This window comes from Suncus etruscus, chromosome X (assembly GCF_024139225.1).
Source record: "Suncus etruscus isolate mSunEtr1 chromosome X, mSunEtr1.pri.cur, whole genome shotgun sequence".
In the NCBI taxonomy this organism is placed as follows: Eukaryota; Metazoa; Chordata; class Mammalia; order Eulipotyphla; family Soricidae; genus Suncus; species Suncus etruscus.
In genome coordinates, this window is record NC_064868.1 from 110,572,295 (window position 1) to 110,595,149 (window position 22,855).

Below are 22,855 nucleotides of genomic sequence, written 5' to 3' on the forward strand. Positions count from 1 at the left end.
GTGGAACCAAAAAACACCCAGAATAGCCAAATCCATACTGGAAAACAAGAAACTGGTTGGCATCTCATTACCTAATTTAAGTTCTACTACAAGGTCATAGTGATCAAAACAGCATGGTACTGGAACAAAGACAGACTTTCAGACCAATGGGTCAGAATAGTGTATCCAGTGACAAACCCCCCAGTATATGGGCAAATACTCTTTGACAAAGGAGCAAAGAACTTGAAATGGAATAAAGACATTTTTCTGAACAAATGGTGGTAGATCAATTGGATAATCACGTGTAAATAATTAAAGATTGATCCGTATCTCACACCATACACAAAAGTCAATTCAAAGTGGATTAAGGACCTTGATATTAGACCTGATTCTATAATACAGGCATAGCATAATAATACACAGGCATAACACTCCAAGAAATCTTCAATGATAGGAAGCCAATGGCAAGAGCTATACCATCAAATCTGAATAATGGGGACTATATCAAACTAAAATGTCTCTGGAATGGCAAAAGAAACACTGGCGAAAATTAGAAAAGAGGTCACTGAATGTGAGAAAATTTATGCACACTACACACCATATAAAGGTTTTATATCTAGATCTAGGATATACAAATTTATCACAAAGGTTAAGTCCACAAAACATAAAACCCTATCAAAATGTGGAGAGGAAATGAACAGATACTTCTCTGAGGAAGATCAACAAACACATGAAAGCATGCTCATCATCACTTACTATTAGGAAAATCCAAACATATGAAACATGCAATATAATATGATACCAGTGAGGATGACATTATTAAAAATTCTGAGAACAATCTCTGTTGGCATAGAATTGGTTAGAAAGGAATTCTCATCCACTGCTGGCGGGAATGCTGTCTGGACCAACACCTATGGAAAACAGTATGGAGGATTTTCAGTAAACTCAAAATTGAGCTCCCATTTGACCCAACAATCTCTCTTTCTATCTGTCACAGGGACAAAAAAACATTGATCCAAAAGGATGTATTCACACCCTATTCATTTCAGCACTAAGTACAATAGCCAATAATTGGAATCAACCTAGATGTCCAACAACATATAAGTGGATTCATGAAGATGTGGCACATATAGGCAATGGAATACTACATAGCTGACAGGAATGATGGAATCATAACAATTGTAGCAACATGGATGTAACTGGAAGATACTATGTTAAATGAAGCAAGCCAGCATAAAAAGAAGGATAAGTACAGAATGATGTCACTTATATGTGGTACTTAGAACAACTGCATGAAGAAATGAAATTATATAAATATGAGTTTCCTCAAACATCCTTGGCCCAGAGTATAGTGAGGAGAAGGAAAGAAACTGAGTGGAAAAGGAGAAACACAAATATGAAAGGATGGGCCCAGGGAACAAGCAGTCTCAGGTCACTGGTAATGTTAAAAAAGGACAGAACTAAATATCCAAACCCAAGATAACAACAATCGAATCAAAAGCCCCAAACTTAAAAAATACTAGACCCAAACTTCTTTAACAATCTAAACTTAAAATGGGCTTGTTAACTGGCAACCTGGGGGGCAGAGAGATGATATGGGATGCACTTTAAGAACATTGTTGGAGGAAGGAAGACACTGGTAGTGAGATTGGCCCTAATTCATTGTACGTCTGAAACTCAACTGTGAAGGACTTTGTAAAGCACAATGGTTTCAATAAAATAAAATAAAAAACAGCAAAAAAAAGTTATAACTGTAATTTGACCACTACACATGTCACACCTACTATAAAAAGTCTAATCATCATCTACCATTTTCCAAAAGACCCTCTTGACTCTTTCAGCCCAGCCCCATCCTCTGTCCTTCTGGTACCGTCAGAAGTAAGGTTTTATTTTTTATGCATTTTGTTGACTTGATTTATTTGCAAAGGGGAATTGGTTTTTTGAATATGAAATTATTTGTAGTAATACACTAAAAATTTTATGAGAGTTTGGTTTAGTTTTTAGTTTTGTTTTGAGCTTCACAAAACTAATGTGAAAATACCTACCTGCACTAGTCTCGGTTTGTGAGGGAGTCATTGACTTTATGTCCATAGTAAAGTAGTGTGCATCATCTTATGTGCAAAACACATTTGGCTGTGGTTGACAGGATTTTCATTTTCCATTCACAGATGTAAATCGTTTTCAATATAACACGAACTTCAGCATAACAAAGTCAGCAATTTATGAGAAGCGCACAACTCTGCTTACCTTTCATTTGTCAAATGTTGATGGGAAACATCTATATTGCTTGTTCAATCTGTTAATTGTATGTTTTCATCAGAGCTGAACTGACAAGCTAAGATCTGTCCACTCATATTAGTTTGTTGGGATGTTCTTGTCAATATGGCCTTTATACTGCTTTACGTGTGACCTATAACAAAGGTAATATTTAATAAAAATATTTTAAAGGTTAGCTAAACGTTTACATTACATTTGCAGTACAGTCTAAAGACTAGGATATAACTTCAAAACATTTTTTCATGTGAAAGATTTGTAATTTGGTTCGTTTTACATAGGGAAATCTTAATTTGAAGAATAAATTTAGAAATTTTTCATTAAATACTATGCTGTAAATTTTTATGTTAATCAAACTTGTTCAAAAATTTTCGAGAAATTAGGGTAAATTACATGAAAGTTTTAGAGATTTTTATCCAAACATTTTTGAAAAATACTTCAAAATCAAAATGATAGACTATATTGGGGCTGGAGCGATGCATAGTGGTATGGCCTTTGCCTTCCACTCGGCCATTCCACAACGAACCTGGATCAATCCTGGCATCCCATATGGTCCCCAGATCCAGGAGCAATTTCAAGGCAAGAAAAAAGATTGAAATGGGAATAATAGGAGTCTGGACTTAGTTATATTGGGTTTCTGGGAGTGTGGTATAGCTATACATCAAAAGCACAGACCCAGTAATACTGAAGTCTAAGATGCAAACACTGAGCTTTAATGTGCCTGCCAAGGGGACAAGCAGGGAATAAGGGAGCTTAATAAGGAATGATGAATGTCAGTATGGGAGCACTGGTGATGGGTGTTGACACTGGCAGTGGGATTGGTGTTGAAATATTATGTGCCTGGTGTCTGAGCGGTGGTGCAGGAGGTAGGGCATTTGCCTTGCACGCACTAACCTAGGACGGGGCAGGTTCGATCCCCTGGAGTCCCATATGGTCCCCTAAGCCAGGGCTGATTCCTGAGTTAATAGCCAGGAGTAAGCCCCGAGTGTCACTGGATGTGGCACAAAAACAAAAACCAAACCAAATCAAAATAAAAAATAAACAACAAAAAAGAAATATTATATACCTAATATTAAATTTCAATAACTTTTAAGTCATGGTTCTTTTATTATAATATAAATATTATAAAATAAATATAAATATAAATATAAAATATAAATAAAATAAAATAATGGAATTTGGAAAGAAGAAAATATATATGATAATATATTGATTAATATTTTTATTTTAAATGTTACTGATTTTACCTTCCATGTGATGGCATAAACAGTTAATAGTAGAAACTTTTAAGTATTTCTCATACCAATCAATTAAGAAGTAAGTAAAGAAATACACATGGGAAAAATGTTTAATCTCCATTAGTTGTAGATGTAGTAATAATGTAGAACTCTGAAATCACCACAAAAATATTAGAGACAATAAACAAATGCTATGGGAGCAGGTTAGGCACATTAAAATGGGAAAATACAATACATACAAATAAGATCCTATCTAATAGAGATTGTAACACACAAATCTTGTAGTGAAAAGGGACCTTACACCCTGAACATTGACATAACGACCTGGCACAGGCCTCAGAAGAAAGGGCATTTTCTATTCACCCCTGAACCAGGGAAGCCATCCACAAAACATCCAGGTTTGTCTATAACATCACCTGGAAGCAATCCTCTACCATGGAAGACCCTACCACTGCTCAGACATCGACCTGCTCAAAAGAGACTTCCCTTAACACTGAGAAGACTTAACAACAACGACCTGCTTACAGGACAGGGCTCCCTGCATTGCCCTTTAATGGTGAGGTGAAACGAGAGGACGCTCCACATCCTGACTTCAATGTAGGATATGCAGATTCCAGGATATTTAATACAGAAACATGATACCAACAATAGAGACTGTGTGAAAAATAAAAGTGTGGTGACACTACAGACAATGTCTTGGATTGGACGATCTAGCTTGCCTGGAGCCTAGAGTTGGTATTATGCCAGGAAACTTCAGGGGTAGGGACTCTTTGTATTTAGGCCAAGGTTATTCCTTTCCATGCCCCTCATATTTTGGTGGGCTTATGCAAACAACAATTGCCACTCTAACACTGTTTTTACTGTGCTCCTTTGACTCTAATCTTTAAAAAAAACACTTAAAATTTGAGGTTAACTTAAGCTAATATGCATGTACATGGAAATGTAAAAAATACTATGCCTCTAATGGTTAAGGGGTTACATAAGTTTTATGGCTTTAGATTGCCTTGTGTGCTGTTAAGAAATATAATGTGTTACAATCTGGGGACTTGAGGGACAAAGTAATTGTACATGGATTCTGTTTTATTTATCTCAATGTTCTTTGGCTGAAAGTTCAAAGTTAAGATATCAGCAAGGGGACTTCTTCTGAGAGTTATGTTATGGGTGATTGTCCTTCCACTGTAACTTTACCTTGTCCTCTTTCTTTGCATCTTTGTTCTCATAATTAAAAATAAAAAATTTAAAAAAAGATGAAAATGTTATTTGTTTATATTCAAACAGTTCATGAGAAAAAACCCATTTAGAAGTGTCATTTTCTCAGATGCATTGGAGTTCTTAAAAACAGGACTGAACTAAATGGAATGAAGAGCTCCAAACTTTAAGAATCTAAACCTAACAAATGAGCCTGTTACTGGTAGGCCAGAGAGGTGGTATGGGATGCATTTGGGAACATTGATGGAAGGAGGTTGACACTGGTGATGGGATTGACCCTGATTCATTGTATGTCTGAAACCCAACTATGAAGATCATTGTAAATCACAATGGTTTTAATAAAATAAAGAAGTCCTGTTTACAGTTGCATCAAAACAATTAAGTATTAGGAGTTAGCAAAGCATGTGATTCTGATAACCATTTATTTAAAACACTTGACTAACTATGAAAATAAATAGAACAAAACAAGTAGTCCAGTCTACTGTTGTCCATGTCCAATTCTCTCTGTAGTACATACACACATTCTCCTTAGAATTATTGTTCTATCTCAAGAAAACTATTGGCTTTAAAAAAAACAAGTCATATTGAAATGGAAAAAATACTTCATAGTACTAGGTGGGAAGGACTGACATTGTTATAATGACCAATGTATGTAAATTATTATATAGTTTTATCAAAATTGCAATGATTTTCTTCAAGGCTGTAGAAGAACAAATGAACATAGAACATAGAAATGCTAATAATGAGTTTGAATCCACAAACCCTCACTTTTCCCTGAATAAACAATCCTGAGAAAAAAGAATAGGAGGCATTATGATCCCTGAATTTATATTATAAAATTATTAATCAAAGCGGTGTTGAAATTTGGGGGGAATTAAAACATAAACATATTCAAACCAATGGAAACAAATTTTGAGTGTATAATTAAATCTTCAAATGTATGAAAATAAAGGAACAAGAAACATAACTTGTAGAGAGGAGAGTTTTTATAGCAAATGTTTTTGGGGAAAGTGGTTAACTTCCTGCAAAAGATTGTGATTGTCTTATGCCTTGTACAAAAGTTAATGTAACACATTTTAAGGAACCACAGTGATAGAACTGTGGGTAGGGTTTTTGCCTTATAAGCAAAAGAACCTGATTTGATCCCATTCATCCCATATGGTCCCCTAATGCCAGGAGTAATTTCTGAGTGCAGAGCCAACAGTAATTCCTGAGCACTGACAGATATGGCCCCCAAATAATCACTCAATAATTAATAAATAAAATAGGTTAAGTACAATAATAGACCTAGACTTTTCAAATATATATATATATTTTTTTCTTTTCAAATATATTAAAGAAAACATAACATGATGTTCTGTTTTACTAGTTTTAGAAGTCTCTTCATGAATTGATTCCACTGGTGATGACAAAGAACAAAGGCAATAATAAACAAATGGGAGTGCTTCAAAGTGAAAGGCACACTGAAAAAGACTACTTAGAAACTAAAAAAGACTGTTGTGAAATGGAGAAAACATCAGGACACAATACAACCAATAAAGGGCTATTATCAAACATGCATAAGTAACATAAAATTCAACAGCAAAAAGACAATGCTGCAAAAAGTTTTCCCTTTTAACAATCCCTATTTAGAACTACAATTTTAGCACTTCTCCAAAAACATATATATATATAAGGAATAATACATGAAGAATGCTCATCATTACAGATAATCTGGGATATGCAAATCAAAATACCAATCAGATATCATTGCCCATCAGAGAAAATGGCATCTAGCGATTTGAAAAAAAAATCTTGTCAGAAATATAGAGGAAAATGAGCCTTCTTTCTCTTTTGGTAAGAATATAAACTGGTTTAACCTGTTATATTCAATATAAGCAATTATTAGAAAATTTAAAATAGAACTGCCATATAATTCAGAAATTTCATTGATAGGTACTAGTACCAACAATACACTAATTTGAAATATAATGGATCATATTTATTTCAGTACTATTTATAACAGTCAAGATCCAGTAAAAACAAGTTGTCCCATGATGGATGAATATGTGAGGAATTCGTGATATATATGCACACAATGAAATGATATTGTCATATGAGAAAAGATAATATCTTGCCTTTTTGTAAAGAAAAAACTGGATAGAAATAAATAGAGGGTGTCACATGAAGTGAAATAAGTCAGAGAAGAAATACAAATACCAGATGATCTCTCATGTATGAAGAAATAAAGCCCTGAATTTGACAGAGTTCAATGAAAACAAGTCTCTTGGCTCTGATGACAGAACTGAGTTTACCAAGCATAGAAGAATGGGTGAAAAGATTTATGTGGACATTGGTGGAGTCATATTGGCACGTTATTAGCTGATGTGAGTGATAACATTATTTATCTAAAATTGAAAGCATGTTTGCACTATTTTAAACCAATTCTACCTCAATAACAAGAGAAAATTAGAAACAAAACTGAAATCTGATTTTTGAATACCAGATGCTTAATTCACTTTTCTCCACAGTACTATCTTTTCATTTATCTTGCCTCATGAGTCCTAATTTCCAATGATTGGGTTAAGGTTAATGACTCTACTATCTCACAAAATATAATACATCTGCACACTCAAAGCAAAAAAGCATAGATACTATATCAGAATAGATAGAGTTTTTAAGATTACTAGCTATTCCCCTATAAAAGGGTCAGTTTAAATATTTATTGATGTAGCATTGCTTTATAGCATTGTATGGCTTTCAAATATACAACTTTATACGAACCACTAAAAGTCTAACTTCTATACTTCACCAATGATTAAACTGCATATATGTAATATGCTATGCCTACCATAGGTTGAATCTTAACAGTAAAACTGAAACCATTTACAACACTCCCTTTTTCTCATTAACTTGCTATTAACATTGAGAATAAGAACAGTTTCTGAATAAATGGTCAACCCAAATTTCATACTCTGACTTATTAAATATGTGAAATTCTATGAAATATTACACCAACTTTTCATAAGAGTTATCTTATTGATGTTGCTCTTTGTGTTCTTTCATTATTTCAATATAAAACACAAAGTGGTCAGTTCAATTTGTACTTCAGCTAAAAATATTTTTAGTATTTTCCAAGCAGAACTGTCTTTATTATTCATCAGACAAAAATCAGGCACTAATAAATTCAATTTATTGACACCCTGCTTATTTTTTATTGCTTAATATTAACAGTTCTATTGATGGGACAGAATGACGGGGATAGATATTTAGGCACTTGACCAAGTATAGCCTCAACCCAGGTATGATCCTTGCTATTACATATGGCTCTTAAGCACTCCCAAGCATTTTCACTGAACAAAGTTCTAGGAGTAAGTCTTAAGCACCACCAGACATGATCCCAAACCAAAAAAAAAAAAAAAAACCGTGGGAAGTGGTTTGCTTCTCTCTCTCTCTCTCTCTCTCTCTCTCTCTCTCTCTCTCTCTCTCTCTCTCTCTCTCTCTCTCTCTCTCTCTCTCCTCTCTCTCTCTCTCTCTCATTTTTTCAGTACATTAATATTGATCAGTTGCTGATGATGACTATTTAAATGACCTCTTAAAAGAGTATGAATCAAGGCCTAACATAAATGTGTTTTTTTAAGAAATTTGAGGATATTGGACACTAGACACTCTCTCCCAAGGTATTCAAACATATGTCTCATTTTAACACGAAAACATTCTGTTCTGAATCCCAACCTCCAATTCCAATCAGGTGTTATTTTCTATTTATTATTTTATAAAACTAGTTTATATTTTACAACTATAAGATTATCCTAGTATATTAAGTATAATCTTTCAAGTTATATTTTATATAAAACTGCTCTGTAAAATTTGAAATCTGTCCATGGAGAATAAGGTACAAAATTGTGAATCAGTGGTCTGTAGAATAGCAATGAAAATGTATGCATTAAGTCGAGCTGTATATTTAAATTTGCTTTTTCTTTTTTATTCATACTGCACTTAGCATAAAGTAACCATAACTCAGTTTGAAGAATAAACAATTATTTTGAAAACAATCGGTTCTATTATTATAGAAATAGATGTTTCAGTTTCAGAATCACTAGTCCACACAAAAGTTAAAAAAATATTTCCTTTTCTGGAAAGTTCCATCAACTTTTATTTTTTTTCCTCAAAGACAACAGATTGGTTAGGTTATCTACAAACAAGAACTTTGCCCACTTCACATATGAAAAGCCACATTCAAATCTGAGAAGCCTTTTTATTATTAATACATAAATATTTATTATTTTATTTATAACAAACAAAATATTATTAACAAATAAAATATCAAAAGCTATCTTGAGTTACCTTTATTTAGCTTTCCTTTTTTTGTTGTTTTTAAGGAGAGAAAGGGCCATACATGGTGTCTCTGTGCTCATTGATCACTCCAGACAGGGCTTGGGGATACCTGGGATTGAATCCAATTCATATACAAGGAAAGTACCTTACTGACTATATAGTTATTCTTGGCTCTGTCATTTATTCTTCAATATAAAATAATAGTATTTGTCCTCTCATTTTGCAGATGAGAAAGTTAGAAAAGTAAAAATAAATGGTAACAATTTGAGATAACATAATAATCCCTATAAAACTTAAATGCTTTTTACCTATTTCATTATAATTTTGAATTTACCTTATTTTATATTTATGCCCTTTAAGTGTTCATTGATGTGCAAAATGTTCAATTTAAAGAAAGTTTATAAAGATTACAGCCCAAGAAAAGATGTTTTAAAATATATCTTCTTCTTATAATTAGGATTTTATACAAATGATAAATTTATAATATAAATGTTTAATATAATCTGCTTGCTGATTAATATTCCTGAACTGTGGTAGTATCCTAGGTTTTCACGCTTAATCTGTTTAGGCTATTTCTTGACAAATAACTACGATATATTGATTTGTTTTTGAAATTGATGAGCAGTGAGTTAGAAACCTTTATTCCCATATTTAGTAATTCTAAAATAAACACCCAAATTAAAATGATTTCTGAGTAGATCATATAGCATCACTCAAGCATGAATTATGATTTATCATTGTGTCATATCTTTGCCTACTATATTAAGGAAAAGAGAATTTAGTAAAATGTTTGGTAAAAAGGTACAAATGCACCATTTTACTAATTAATTAAACATCAAATATAGATTATTTTAAAGAAAATAAATAAAGATAAAAAATTTAGTGGTGTCTATAATATGAATAATATATGAATGCTATTGAATAATAAATCTTTGAGCACTGATAACGATAAATTACATACTAAGCTATTTATCAAGCTCTATCTAGAAATGCAATTCTATAACAATAGAATTGAGATAGAATGTCAAAATACTAACTTAAATCTATCATTTTTAAAACGATATTTTATTTATTATTGTCTTACTCATTCACAGAGCTATATGGTTGTTTTGGAGCCACATCTAGCAGTGTTCAAGGCTTACTACTGGCTATACACTTACTGATCACTCCTGGCTATTCTTAGGGTACCATATCTGGTGCCAAGGATCAAACCTTTGTCAATGATGTGTAAGGCAACTAACCTACACGCTGCACTCCAAACCTATATCTTGATTTTTGAGACAGTGAGTTTTATCTTTTCTGTTTATCATCGTGGAAGACTAAAGATTTATCAGTTAGGAGAGGAAAGCATAAAGCCAAGTGACTTGGGCAACACACTTTGATCAATTAAGCCTTTATGGAGATTCCCCAAGTCTGCTCTGGTCAAGGCCTGCCACAGAACTTGTAGTGTAGTGGCCACCCCATTGCTTTTTCATGCCAGTCTTTTCCCACTGTTCAAGGTGGTTGAAAGTAGATGGCTTTGCATATATGTGCAGAAAAGTAATATAACCCCTGCTGTCCCAGATTTTAATATCAAACTGTAAAAGCTGAGAGCAACTAGAGACACCTTTCCTGGATCTTGTGTCTTCCCAACATAAATTTTCTAAAAAGCATGAAGAGCTTAGAGCAAGTGTTTATTTAAGCAAGGGAGCACCCTGTAGGGGGTAGGGTGAAGCATTTATTCGAGATAGAAAGAACAGCATCCATGTAGGGGGTTAGTATCCAAGGGAGTGATACTACTTGCTTAGCACCTCCTTCCCACTCTCCCAGGTTTCCATCTTCTACTCCCTCCTCATTTTCCCAACTAAATGAGTAGAGAATTCTTATCTTCATTGTCTGCTCATTTAGACACCATTCTGATTCCATTGGTTGCCATGACAACTGAAATCTGTCATATAGTGTCAGTGGGCATGGCATGCCAAAGTCTTGTAATAATGAGCTCGCAGAGTAGTAATTTGGGACTGACCAGCATTTGTTGTGCTTGATCATAACAAATTGAGACTCCTCCCAGCCATCCATAATAACTTGACTTCTCACTATTGTGACTCAGGATTGGGTCTGCTAAGGCAAATCGTATGTAACACTCTTTCACTTTTCTCTGTTCCTTCTCATGACCATGTGACCTAGTCATAGCAATCACTGACTCAGGTGTTTAAGTTGTTATGATCATGAATTCATTAAAAAAGACAACCATAAATATATATAATTGGAAAATTAACTTTAATATTTTGAAGTGTTGAGAATTCTATTTACTTCTATGTGGGTAGCTTAAATTTAATATTTGAGAGTGAACAGGCATCTGTTCTTAGTTTCTACTACTGAAAAATTATTTTTCCTTGAGAGTTTTATTGAACATATAAAGTCAAGCAAACCTAGATTTAGGTAGTAGAACATTTATTAAAATTTGTTTTATAGAGATGTTCTTTAAACAACAAAACAGTGCACATATAGCAGCAGCAAAATCATTGAAAGTTTCATGTTTAATATAATGGAGAAAAATTACATCCCCTAGAAGTGTTCTCTAGAAGATTACCAATGTATATTTGTTAGCTGATCTAAAGATGAAAGTCCTGTTTATTTAACCTAGAGTTTTCTGAACTTACTTGAAAATACAGTTTTATTTATGAGTATGTGTAAGCATCTACCAACGTCCTAAAAAGTAAATATTATGTGGAATACACTGTTGCTATTGCTTTCCTAATGTAGTCTTCATTAGTATTCATTTTGGTTGAAATTTATACCCCTTCATTTACTGAAAAGAGCATAGAACTAAAAAGGAAAATTCTCATTACCACATTCTGGTGCCTATCATAATGTTTGCAATGAAAAGAAACATCTTGTTTCTGTGTCATAGGAACTTTTTCTATTATCACAGATCTTAAATGTTTTTATCTTTAATAATGAAATATTTCTTATCTTCAAATATATTAATAAATAATATGTACTAAAATAATTGGAAATTCAGTTCTGGACTGAAATGATAGAACAGCAGGTAGAGTGTTTGCCTTGCATGTGGTTTGATCTATGGCATCTCATATGTTCCCTTAAGAATCTCTAGCCGCCCTGGGGGTGAGGGAAGAGGAAATGGGAGGTAAGACAGAAACGGGGGAGTAGGGAGAACAATTTGGGGATGGGAATCCCCCCTGATTTTATGTAAATATGTACCTAAAATATTATTGTCAACAATATGTAAGCCACTATGATCAAAATAAAAATTATATTAAAAAAAAAAAAAAAAAGAATCACTAGGTGTAGCCCAAAATCAATACACACATTTATGTTGCATAATATATAAATATTTGAAGGAAAAAGATAAATCTAAAAATTACTTCAAGATACTCCACTTAATATGCAGATAATTCACTAATAAAACATTTGACTTGTAGTGTTACAGCTCTTTTAGAATTTGTCCAGCAGGCCTTCTGGTCTCCACCGAAAGGGCCCCCCCAAAAAAACAAAAAACAACAACAACAACAAAAACATTTGACTTGTATGTGTGAAGGCTTGAGTTAGGTTACTGGTACCAAAATCAACAGACCCTATTTCCTAAAGACTTTGTTTTTAGAGTTTTCCTGAGCTCTGTCTTCCTTAATGTGTTTAATAAGTCTGTCTAAAAAACTTTTTAAAAATCAGACTATTCTTCTGTTAAAAATAAATAAAGCAAGTGGATGACTAGGTGTTTATTGTATGTTTTTCTATTTTATATATTTCGAACATTTTTAAAAACACTGCCATTTAAACCGTGTTTTAAATGGCATGTTCTTTGTGAAGCTGAAATTACCAATTTAGAAAGTTTTGCATGAATTTACAGAAGACCTCAAAAAAGTATGCCTATTTTATCACTTATCCCATCTGTCCAAGGGGAGATATTTATTGAACTGTCATGTCTGGTTATGGTGGTTAAATCAGACATTTTCTCTGTGTAAAACCTTTGAATAAAATGTGAATTAAACTTAAAACCTTTAGTTCATTATGACTATGCTCTAACACAATAACTCTAACTGTATTTGTTTGGAACCAGAATTGTCAATATCAACAGGTAACTTGCTTGAAATGGAGAATCATATGTCTAACCAACACATACTGAATAAGAAACTCTTGGAGTAGAATTTAGATATCTCTGTCTTCCACACTCCCTCCTGATTTTGATGCTCAGTGTTTAAAAGCGACTGATTGAAGTAGTTGCATTGATCTATACAGTCTAAAGTGAGTGCAATATGAAAACTCTCAATGTCTGTCCTTGGCACTATTTCAATTCAATTTTCTCAACTCTATAATTGGAAACAGTTATTCCAGCATTGGTTGGCTTCTCTTGACACTTTTCCATCTTTTAGCATTGTTTGAAGTTGTATGGATTGAGTTACTACTTAAGAACATGCATTCTATTTTACTAATTTGAGAATCTTGCGGTGTTTTATGTTATATTTGTCTCATTGTACAAAGGATACTTATAGAATGCTTTGAGACCCTTTCATAGTGCAAATATAGACACATCGTATTAGTTGCTGTTGATGGTTTATTATGTTGGTTTTTGTAACAAAGACATTCCTGAGCAGGGACTACTTAGCTGTGAATGGTGGATTGCATGTCTCCATGCATGTAAAAACACCCAAGTTAAGGATCATGGAATTAGGGTTCAATTACTATTCAACTAGACAGTGGTTATTGAAGTAAAAACATCCTCGTCTCAATTTACATTAAAAATAATTCATCGCCATTACACTAAATCTTCCAAAAATTATAAAAAGTAGTTCAAACTCTCCTCCTTGAAGCTTGTGGTAGAAATAATTACAGCTTGCATTGTGAAAATAAAATTCTAAATCAATTTTCTTCATATTTAAACTGGAGAATAATTATTTCTATATATAGATATATTCTATATATTATTTCTATAGATTTAAATGAATATTTGAGAACTTTTTTCTAATTGGATACTTATATATAAGTATATATAAGTTGAATATATATAAATTCAATATAATTGGATACATGTATATATACTAAATGAAAACAGCATAGCTCTATATTATATTATTTACTTATAAAGCTTATTTTGTTGATCATGTTTTACTTGTTATATAAATAGTTGGCAAACTTTTTCTTTTACTGCTCAAGGAAAGACTCAAGGCATAGTAGCATCACAGGTGCTCTTTAATCTCTCCATATTTTTAGTTTTCCCATTGAAAAATAGCAAAATTTTATGGATACAGAGACTGCATACCATTCCTGATCTTGATAGTTATAGTATGGGACAAGCATGCTCATTATGACAATCAAGGGGTTGTGCTCATTTTGTACCTGGAATCCATATTTAAATAGGTTTTTCCAATTTCTTTCTATTTTTTTGAGGGGAGCACACTCAGCAGAGCTCAGTGATTACTCCCGGCTCTGCACTCAGATATAGCTCCTGGCAGCTTTGTGGGAACCATAAGGGATACAGGAATTGAACCTAGCTCTGTCCAGGTTGGCTTCCTGCAAAGCAAACGCCCTACCCCGTACTCCTGCCACTTTCAGTTCTCCTTTTCTGCTAATGTTAATTTATTCAATTTCAGAACAATTATCACAAAACTTATGAAAAAGCCATGTCTCATTTAGTAAATCTCTTGTGCCAGTCAAGAGTTAATCAGTTTATAAAGAAATGAATTGTAGAAACCAGAGAATCATTGGATTAATGAAAAAAAAAGAATCACTTTGGTTTGTAAAAGAAGGATTCATTTTCTGTGTCTTCTGGCAACTGCTACAACAGAAACTAGTAAAGAGAATAAATGTATGTATGTATGTATGTATGTATCTATGTATGTATGTATGTATTTCATTTTCTTTGTTTTTTTTCACCTAAATATTTTGATAAGTACAGATGACAACCAACTTTATTGAACTGGTTTGAGGAAAGGGTTTTGGGCAACTAATATATTGCCAGGTGGTCAAAGATATCACATAACTTGAATCATTCAGCCTCATAAATTGAGGGGGGAAAGGATGCTATGAGGACCAGACAGTCATATGAAATGTAGTGGAAATTAAAAAATGATCAGGCTTGAACACCAAATCCAAAGTCAATGACAACAGAATCAATACCCAAACTACAACAAGCTGTAAAGTGGGGACCAGTTATGCTAGTGTTCTGGGGGTTATAGGAGGGAGATATGAAATGTATGTCGGGAACAGGAGTGAAGGGAGGACAACACTGGTGGTGGGAATGCCCCTTATTCATTGTCACTATGTACCTTAAATATTACTGCGAAAAATTTATAATTCACTTTGGTCACAATAAAAATATTAAAGATAACTGCCTGTGGTTTGACTCTAGTCTGAGGTCAAGGGAGGACTTGAGTGACAGTCTCTATCTATGAAATCTGATGCAAATTTTGTGTAGTGTCAGAATGGAAGGAGCCTCAATTCTCAGACACTGCTTAAGTTTGAGAATTATTCACTGGTGTAGTAAAACTTCCACACACAAGTGGTTTTAGGAATCCATCTCAATCTACATTGAGAGATGATTACCACTGTCAAATCGAATATAGGACCTCTCATAGTTATCTTTTTGTATGAAATGGGCACATGTAAGGCCTCGACTCTTAAAAAAAAATCTTCACTTCCAAATACGAAACTATTAATTTTCATCACAATGCATTATGGTAGACATACATAATTTGTTAATCTTTTAGGGAGAAGTTTGTATCCTTTTTCTTTCATCTCCCTATTTTAACAACCAGTTTTCTTTGATGACAGAACTTGACAGGAAACCAGACTATCATTTTAGGTCAGGTTAACAGCGATTTCGTGATGAACTGGGATTATGACCAGAAAATCCAGAGCTCTTAAAACACTTCAGAGTATTGGTTTTTGTTGGAAAAAACCTTATTTAGTCAGGGGAAAAATATGATTTAGAAAGCTAATTTAAGTTCCTAATGTACAAAACTTAATTTTTTGTTAGACCAGCAAGCACTCAACTTAATTTTTTGTTAGACCAGCAAGTACTCACGAAGAAATCCATCAAGTTCAGACCATAATAAACCATGTACATACTGAATATTTTTAAGGGGTACAAATATATATAGCAATTATAGAATGAAATGAGAGTTGCAAATATAGTTCAAGGACAAAGTGCTATAGGACCCTATGTGAGAAGCATTACATACTTGAATCTCTTGTTTGGTCTCTGAATAAAAACATTTGGACATCTACATGTTCTGAGCAGTTGTTGTTGAGAATCTACGTGTGAATAAAAATATGTTCCTTCATTTCTGGAAATAATCTAGAAGGAGAAAAAATTGATACTTCACCTCCTAAATGTCAACTATTTGGAAATTCTAAAGTTATAAAAACTTTTTGATAGTAAGTAGAGCCTCATTTTTTATTTGATTTCTCATATGTGAATTTATATGATCTATATTTCTAGAGACAGTGATAGAAACATACCAACATGCATAGATACATATAAAATTATAATGAATACTGCTGTAACAGATAACAATTTCTGTGGCTAAATAAAATAAAATTATAGTTTATAATAGATTATGAAGGGTTGGACTTTATGGTCAGTACATTTTTAATTCACATTTGTTTTAATTTTTTAACATGACTATGTACTTTCTTTTTTTATATATAATACATTGATGTATCCTTATATGGATATGCCTCCCAACCAGATATTAGACTCTTTGTCTTTCTACTACCTATCAATATTTGTTTAGGATAGTTTAATAAAATAGGGAAGTAGATTTAAAGTTAGCTAAATATATAATATATATCAAAGAACATACAAATGGTTAAAAACTGTTAAATTGTTTAATCCCTTAGTAGTGACTCAGTTTATAGATAAGGGAACACGGATACTCAAAATGGTCCTAAAGATTATAAGTTATCTCTGTTGATCTCATCTGACATAGGCACCATAGTGAATGTCCTCTTTCTTTCATATGGAGAGGATACTCATTGAGAGACCAGAGAAGATGATGAAAATTAATTAAATACAGTGTGTCTTGCCTTCTCCTACTTCACAAGGTAGTTTAGAGGTATATCTAGCTAATACACATTATTTACCTTTTCTGGTTGGTTTATCACCTGTCTTATCCAGATATCTAAATTTTTGGATATTTTATATGCATAACATTAGATAAAATATAAATAAAAATCAAGATTGCACTTGTATGTAAAATGTCTAGAGAATAGTCTTAAGATATTGTGCAAACACTTGGAAGACTTCTCAAAAGCAATATTCCTTCTAGAATTTAATCAAGAAACTAATTTGAATTGAAACAAGTGGGAGGAAGAACACAAGCTCATTCAAGTGCAATAAATTGAATTCCACAGTCAGTCTGGTTGTGAATGGTCTGGAAGCGTACAAAGCAGAATCAGTTTTCTTAACATCATAGATTCAGCGACTCAGATGAGTTTGGGATGGTTTTTATTCCTGAGATTTCCTCTGAGTATTGGTCTACAAAGAGCCATTTGATTGTAAAGAATATAGTATGCATGAAAAGAAAACTCACACAAAGTTTAGAATTGTTTAATTAATCACTGGGTGACCACTTTTAGCATGTCATTCTGACACGTAGGCAAGAATCTTCTGTTTAAGCAACCGTCTGACTTGATAATGCATTAATATATCTCTTTTCATACTTGTATCATTTTCATTGTGGAGATATTTCTTTAAAGGAATTCTGAAATATAAATTCCATGAAACAATGGAACTTTTATTTGTTCCTTTACTAGTTTTTATATCCTGGCATCAATAAAAAATATGGACCCAGTGTTTAGGGGCTTCTGTTTTACTTAACCATGAATTTCATATGAACTTTCAAGTTTCAACATTTCCTTGCTCCAGGTCAGATAGTATTTTAAATTATTAAAACCATAATCTTGAAGACAAGCATAATTTTTGTAGCTTACTTGTAAATTTGTAATTTTAATGACTTAGTTTATGCTGAACATGAATTATAAACTATCACCTATTAAACCTGGAGAACACCAGAAGTTACTAATATGATTTACAATATACTGCAAATTGTATTCATTATTATCTTGCATTTTAAAGATTTGCAGGAGAGGTGTGTAAACAAGTATTTACTTTAATTAAGGAAATAGCAAGAATTTCTAGGACTGTATTTTTGAGAGAAAAAATCTAATAACTTGATGCTCTGCTATGCATTTACTGGATTCTATTAGAAAATCCTTTCTTTTCATTCTTTTCAAAGACAGTAAAGCATCACTAAAAGCTTATCTACATGCTCCTAATGGCCCCTTTCAATTTTTTTCTTGTCCCCTGTCTTTTAAAGCAAGGTCAGTGGGAGGATTTTCACTCAAATGAGAAAGAATTTTGAGCATTACCTTTCCTCTCCTTTCCTCCTCCTCTTGTCTTCTCCTCTGCTCCTCCTCCTCTTTTTCTCTCCTTTTCTCTCACCTCTTCTCATCTTAAGTTGCCCTTTTATAGTAAGACACTTATTAGTTGGTGGGACAGATACTTGTTAGTAAAAAATCATAGTTGAAAGGATAATAGACTAATATTAGACTAGACTTAAACTCCTCAGGTAGCTTTCTTTTGGAAACCTCCTCCCTTTTGGGGGATTCACCTAGAAACACCATATAATCTATGATTATCTCTCACTGCCTTGTATTATTAATTTCAGATTTTTGGAGGCATCAAGCTTTATTTTTTCTAGTGAATAAAATATTTCCTTAGGTTTTCTTTTATGAGCTAATCTAGTTAGATTCCTCTATCCAACATATAAGATCTTTTCCCTCATTTCTTGAAACAATTCATTTTTCAAATCAGAACATCATTACTTCTTTCTATGAACCTCATAAACCACCCTCTTCCTGATCTCCGCATAGTGCAAATTTCATAAAATTTAAAAATTTATCAGTGATTGGACATCTCATATCTAGGAATACATTGTTAATGAACTTACATAATAGGTTTGATATAGAATGTATGGCTTCTTAATTTTAATAACATTAAAGCACACATTAGAACAAAATTCATAGTTACATTTTTAGGGAAGTATTCATTTTTGAGATATCACTGCTTGAAAATTTTGGTGTGATACTTTCTTTTTGTCTGATTATTTATTGAGACCATTGTGAATTACAAGTCTTCTTTGTTGTATTTCAGGCATATCGTGACAGTGAATTAGGGCCTTTCCCACCGCCAATGTTAACCTCTCTCTTCCAGTTCCCATCTCCTCACTTAGCTCCTTGGCCCGCCAGTGTAACAGGTCCATTTTCAATTTGAATTATTTTTGTTTCATTTTGTTTTTGTTTTGGGGGTCGCACCCGGCTGTGCTCAGAGGTTATTTCTGATTCTCCACTCAGAAATCGCTCCTGGCAGGCTTGGGGAATCATATGGGATGTCAGGAATGGAACCGGGTTTGTTCCCAGTCAGCAGCATGCAAGGCAAACGTCGTATACTGTGCTATCAGTCCGGCCCCCAAAAGTTTAGATTGTTATAATTTGGGTCTCTTGGTTCTATTGTCGTTGACTTAGGTTTGGGTATTTAATTCTGACTTTTTTTTGGTGGAGTGGTGCTTCCTGAGGAAGGGGGCATCTACATTAGGTTTTTCCTGGCTCACCATGTTCTTGACCACAAATAAAATTATCTCTAATGATTTTTCATTTTTCATTTAAAGCTTATTTTATTTTTTGAAAATTTTAAATTTATCCTCAATCAATGATAGATGATTTCCACTAGTAAACAGAATACTAGTGTGCTTTTATCTTTTTTTAAATATATTTATTTAAACACCGTGATTACAAATATGATTGTAGTTGGGTTTCAGTCATGTAAAGAACACTAGTGTGTTTCAGTTTTAGGACACAACCACTAAATATTTAGAATACTTAAAATTGTAATATATAACTCCCTCTGATGACGACTTTGAGCATATTAATTATAATTTGTATGTAAAATTCTGTTCTATTAATGATTGGTATAGACTCATGAGACTTGTAATAAAATGCATATTCATTTTAATTCATTTTGCCTCGCTAGAAGACAACTAACATCATGCCTCAACCAAGCATTTAACCTCAGGAAAGTTACTTAAGTTCCTTGTGTTCAACAGTTACCTTAAGTTGATATAAGATCAATCTCAGAGGTTGTTATAATGACAAAATGAGAATATTGTGAAAGCATAAAGCATACCATTCAGCAAATACTATTTATGTCACTGGCACTTTAGACATACTTGTCATAGTCATGCTCATTTTCAAATCCTGTGTTCAAATTTCGTATTTTGGACCCCATTTTTATTTATGTTACCCATGCACAATATTCCTGGTAAAATATTTTCTCCTGAATGTATTCCTCTTCTTGAAACTTAGTGATTTCCTATTATTTAATCTTTTCCAATTTCAAAACCGTGAAGTCAGTTCTGATGCTATATCCTCTTATTTGTTGTCATGGATTGATTACTCATGGGTCTGCACTCAGAAGTGGGACTTGGGAGATCAGATGTAATTTAGGGATAAAACTGGTGTTAGTTGCCTGTAAGGCAGTGCCCTGTCCATTGTCATATCATTCTGGCCCCCTCAAAGCTGTATTCTGTTACACTTATGGAAGTAGAAGCTATACTTTATGTGAGACCAGGAAACTATGGAAGTGACTTTTAGGGGAGGTTATGGGACACCCCTTAGGTCACTTAGTTGGAATATATAGGCCTGATGGCTTAGTGCTCATGTTGATGATGTGGTACATCTTGGACCTAGGAATATTAAAGCCACCAGGGCAATCTTGCAGTATGGGAGGTAACTAAAATGGAGTGGTGGCATGCAGTGTAGGGGTCAAAATTCAGACGTAATACAAGCAAGTCATGAACACAATCCCTTTGAGCTATCTCTCACTAAGGAGCCCCAGGAAAAATATTCTATAGTGTATAGTATCTTGTGAATTATATTCATTAAAAAATAATGCCATGATACATTAAACAGCAACATGAAAGACATTTGGGATAAATGCATGTTTTTCTAAAATGAAACACCACTTTAATGCAAGATAGTTATTGACCATAATTCAGAATCATATGAAATAATTAGAAAACTTACATGATCTAAAATGAACATGGACAACTGATGCTGTTCATAAACAGACTCAAGGATCACTGACTTGACCTTGTACATAGATGAAAACTGTATTTTGACATGAAGGCTCCCAGAGCAGTGTAACAAATGGTCAGAGGCTGTTCTACTTGAACAACCTTACTACCCATGTTGAAAATGGGACCAGCGAGCAATCATATTTAAAGTGGAAAATTACACTTCGATTTACACGTAGGTCTCCTCTTTGTCTCCTTTTGATATCCAAAGCACTCCTTTACAACAACGCTAAAAGTACTAGGGAATGGAAGACTTTGGCATTTGACAGAACACATTGGCATAGTTCTTTTTGTTCACTTGACCTAAATTAATTTAAACGTTCATGACAAGAGAGCACCAATAATGCTAAAGCACATTAAGCTGGGACCTACTTATCTCTGCAGAATAACAATTTATTTTGTGCAGAATAATGTTCTTCTCAGGGATTACTCCAGGTGGTGCTCACTGGACCATATAAAGTGCCAGATAAAACCCAAATGATGTTCCATTGCTTACAAGGCAAGTGCTCTACCCACTGTACTATCACTAGATTTTAATGTGAGATTTGTAGAAACCTTATTAAGGGTATCAGATGTTCCTGTGGTCCAATTTATTTTGTCTTTTCAATTTCACTTCTATAGTTGAGAATTCAGCTACCCCAAAATAAAATTAAAATACTTTCTTCTTATAATCAATTATGTATAACGTATTCCAACTATTAACTCACTCTCCTTGAAAAGCTGGAAGTTCTATATCACAGGGCCACAGACAAATTGTACTCTGATTGAAAGCTCTATCTTCTAAGGTCGTGGATAATAAACAAAATATTTTTAAGAGAGGCTAAGGAGTATTATGGCCAGCTTATAAAATATCTCAATTTTAGATGAAGGAGCCTGAACTTAATTCAATGACTATAGCAAGTGTCCGACCTGGGCAGTGTTTTTGTTTTGTCCCAAATTCAACCCTTTTCTTGATAGTTGTGCTTTAGTATAGTCTCTATTGTCATTTTTATTTCTTTGAGATCAGGTGATAGGAGCTGTAGACTGGGTGATAAATGTTCCCCCTAGGTACATCTTTCAACAAGATGATAATGGTCAAGTGGGCAAGAACTGAATCTTATTCACGTATATATCTTTCACAATGCTCAGCACAATATGAAGCACATCAACAACACTTACTGGTGTATGTTTAAATGATTGATTAGTCCTTTGTAATTTTGATATTGCTCATTTGAAATTGTATATACTTCTATATGAGGGAGAAATTCATGATCGATGAATTATGGGGTTTAAATTAATTTGCAAGTCCAACTATATTATTCTGGAATCATGAAAGTAAGGATTTATTATTGGAGTTTGTTATTATTTTCTCTTTAGCTGTAATGGAATCAGTAAATCCTCTCATGATTTAATGTGAAATCAGTTGGTAAGCAGCTGTTGGTTTCTAACCCTGAAATCCAAGAATATAATTGGACTTTCAACCAGAATATCTATTTTTAGATGTCCTGTACTTTACATGTGTTTTCATATGAACCTCTTAGAACCAAATTATATCTATAATATAGTTGCTCACATAGTGAGACTAGAATAAATTTGTTTTTCTGTGTCACTAAAATACTTTAAGGGACTTAAGAGCATTTTCCAAAAAGCTAGGTTAAAAAGTTAATATGCAAGAGGATTAAAGAATTTGAAAGATAAGTGATTATAGAACTTAAGAATTATTAC

At 33.3% G+C, this 22,855-nt stretch overlaps 1 non-coding gene across 1 annotated transcript; it reads left to right on the forward strand.

The window, feature by feature from the left end:
* The first annotated feature begins 12,439 nt into the window (after positions 1-12,439).
* On the forward strand, positions 12,440-12,502 carry LOC125999626 (U7 small nuclear RNA). The gene has a single exon (XR_007492139.1). It is a non-coding gene; the product is annotated as a U7 small nuclear RNA (small nuclear RNA).
* Positions 12,503-22,855: the final 10,353 nt, after the last annotated feature.